The following is a 3,739-nucleotide window of genomic DNA, read 5'->3' as shown; positions in this document are numbered from 1 at the left end:
TCTTAAGTCAAAGTTGACAGGAAGAAATAAGATATCCGCCATTAGTATATACTGGAAAAATGAATAGCGTTGAACTCGCGCGCTGATTGGCCATGGCTACTCAAACTCTGGATATTCACCTCAGAGCAATTCGCGCGGAATTTGCGCCCGAAAATGTTGTAATCTTTGCAGGAATAAAAAAGTTTAAATCATCTTTTTGTGCTATATTATCTCACTGTTTTAGCATATACTAAAACAACTCAGTGTCGATAAAGATCTGATAGATATAGATCGCATCTATCTTCAAAGATCTATGGGCGTTAGAGGACACAGTAATAGAGGAAGAACTTTGCCTTAAAGATTGTCATCATACATGAACCTCTACGTACGGGTTATTGTAAAAGACGCCTTGAAAGAATCAGAACAGACCAAGAAGGAATACTAACAACGTAGGGAGGACAGACTGGAAAGCTACAGAAATTCTCGACCTCGGATAATGCATTTTGGGTGCTCTGGTTGGTTCACTCAATCTCGGTTTTCAGCTCATGTACCATAGTTTGACCTTATATGGTAAATGATTGCGTTAAGCTTTGCTAAACAAAATTTTTTTCGCAGGACAGCAAAATTTCTCGTTGAATTAAAGAAAATTGTTTTCTGGAAAGTACGCGAAAAGGCAAGAAATGTTTTTGAGATGAGCCTACGTCTGTATGACCACAAGGTACAACACAACATCGCATCTTCATCAAGTTTTCTCGATTTCGCTAGGGTTTTCTCCTTTTTTTCGCTCGTGTTTCGTACTTCCAAGGAATTTAATAAAACGATTAAAACAAAACAAAACAATTATTCCATTCACGCTTGTTGGATATAAGACTGGTTATAGCCAACTCGACGCTACGCGCCTCTTTGGCTATTTACCATCTCATATCCAACGCGCGCTCACGGAATAGTTGTTTAATATCTGATGTTGTGATCATCTTGGAGATTCCTGAACTAAAATGCTCAGATGTCGCATCTCTCATAAAACTGATTTGAACTTTGGTTAACTTTAGAGGTGCGGTGTTCTTTCAGTCAAAATGGGTAGTAGCTGCGTGGACAGTGGCACAATTCACTACCAGTTAAAGCAAAAAACATTCACTACAAACCTACTGAAGTAACGGAAGGTTACCTCATAAAAAAAAAGATTAGTTTAGTAGTCGTCCTTCTACATTCAAATTGTCCGTGCCGGTGGAAAGGAACGTATGTGCATTTTTTTTTTAACTTCGGCACGGGTTGGGTCCAGTATTAGGTAATCGCGCTCGCGAGGCGTAGTGGAAGTAAGAAACGACATGCAATCCATGTGTTCGCTAAAGTACTTGAAACGGTTCAAAAATAGTATCTCTAGGGTTATCAGAACCAAATTTGCTTTTGTTAATAGGAAATCGACGGAGTTCACGTACTCATTGGCGAAATATGAGTGAGAAGAAACGACCAAATAATGTTTTCAATATGTCTACTAATTGCTTCAAAGTAACTGTCCTTCTTTCCATAGCAAGGACATTTTGGTGATAAAACAAATTCGGTTCGTAGTTTAACGTCATTTTAATTTGAATTGCAAGCATTTCTAGAACCTGAAACTGAAGACCACCTGTTGATGACAATTTTTAATCTTTTTGCTACGAATTTCTTTTGGAAAAGAAATATGGAGACTTTTGATCAGTTCATAATCTGTGACTTAAGTGGAATAAGCAATTTAAGTTTTGTAAGGTTGCCTAAGTCACCTTAAATCGCCTTAGGTTGCTTGATGTTTTGGGCAATTTTTTCTTAAGTCGCCTTAAGTCGCTTTAAGTTGCCTTAAGTTACGGCGTCTGAAGATCCCGGAGTAGGCCTTTATGAATCTTGTATTATACAAGTTATATTGCCAAAGGAATGATTAAAGAATGTCACTGTTGTTTCATTATGAAAAGTAGTCCTACTTGTGAAAGACAGAAAAGGGTTTAACACTGACGAAGGGCCAGCACTCGAAATGTCAGCTTTTAAATTTCTTTACAGTGGTCAATTTACCATATCAATTCAGTTGATAAACCCTTTCCTTTACTTCACTTCCTCACTGACACAGCACCACAGCTTCTTTACAAACTAAACCCCTTTATCCTTCATTTGAAAGAATGCTTTGCTTCCACCAACCATTAACCGATATTTTTTAACCCAAAAACCACGACAACGGTTGTTTTATACTAAACATTGCAAATAACTGATTACTCCAATCACCACAATGGGTGGCAATCCCTTACTTGGAATTAATAATAATTATTTCACAGTTTTTAATTGCCATATGACAGTGGCAATGTCTATGTCTGAATGCCACTAGAGCCATAAAATGCTGGGCTGGAATAACAGCAACCATAATAATTCGGAGATAAACAAACAGTTTCCAGCAATGTGATTGGTTGAGTGGTTTCCTATAGAAATAACAATATGATTTTATATTCACTCCAATAGCTGGTGAATATAAAGCAAACAAAATGGCAGGGCTCCTGCAGGCACTCGTGACCTTTACAACAGAAATAGTGTGTCGATTATCAATTCTCTGTTGTTCAGTTCTGAAGTTATAATAGTCACACAATTATTCGTCTCAGATGTACACTCACTTTGCCTTTGGCAAATAACTGTTAAATATACTAATTAAAGTTACAGTGTACTGCAAGTTTTTTCTGACAGCTACAAAACTTAGGGCACCTGAAAAAGCCGGAATCAGGAACTGGGTCAGGAAACAGAACTGGATCCGGAACCGGAACAATAAAGGTCGAGAATATCCAGTTGTTTTATTTCAGCTAAAAAAGTTGAATTTTATACTACACACTTTAATCAAACTGCAAAATTGATTTTTAAGGACTTGTTGTGAACACAAAGTTCGTACCATTGGCGTCACTCCTGTTTTGAACAGCCCAAGTTACGAGAATGATTGACATTCTAGAATCACTTGTTCGCCGAATCCTCCCTGCTGAGGTTGTAGACTCTGTTCACGAATCGGGTTCCAGGTTAGCACACCTTTACGGATTGCCAAAAACACATAAGCAACAACTAGCCATGCTACCATTTTTGTCCGCTACTAACACGTACAACTTTGCTCTGGAGAAATGGCTAGACGACAAGGCTCAAACCTCTTTCTATCAACCAATACACAATTACTGATACCTTTGAGTTCGTCGATGAAGTCCACGGACTGACAATCAATAGTGGGGATATGCTCGTTTCTTTCGATGTCTCTTCATTATTCACCAATGTAACACTAGAAGAGACAATACATATTCTTGCCGATAAAGCTTTCATGAATGATTGGTTCAATGTAACGCACGGCCTCAACCTCTGTAAGCAAGACCTGGTTGATCTCCTAAGAGGCGCAACGAAGGACCAACTTTTTCTGTTCAACGGTCAACTCTACGAGCAGACAGATGGTGTCGCTATGGGCTCCGCGCTCGGACCCTTAATGGCCAACGTTTTTATGTGCAGCATAGAAGAAACTCTCGAGCGCGAAGGCAAGATGCCCACATACTACAAGAGATACGTGGACTATTGTGCCAAATATAGCGCCAGCTAATAAATTCCTCGAGACTCTTAACCACTGCCACCCTTCGGTTATACTTGGCACATAGCTCCTTAACAAATCTACACAAATCATCCTAACCAAAGTATACGTCAAACCTACCAACACTGGCCTTTTGCTGCATTAACAAACAAGAGCCATGTTGATGATCGCTACAAGCGCGGCTTATTGAAAACT

This window comes from Montipora capricornis, chromosome 2 (assembly GCF_036669925.1).
Source record: "Montipora capricornis isolate CH-2021 chromosome 2, ASM3666992v2, whole genome shotgun sequence".
NCBI lineage: Eukaryota > Metazoa > Cnidaria > Anthozoa > Scleractinia > Acroporidae > Montipora > Montipora capricornis.
This window is presented reverse-complemented; position numbering follows the sequence as displayed.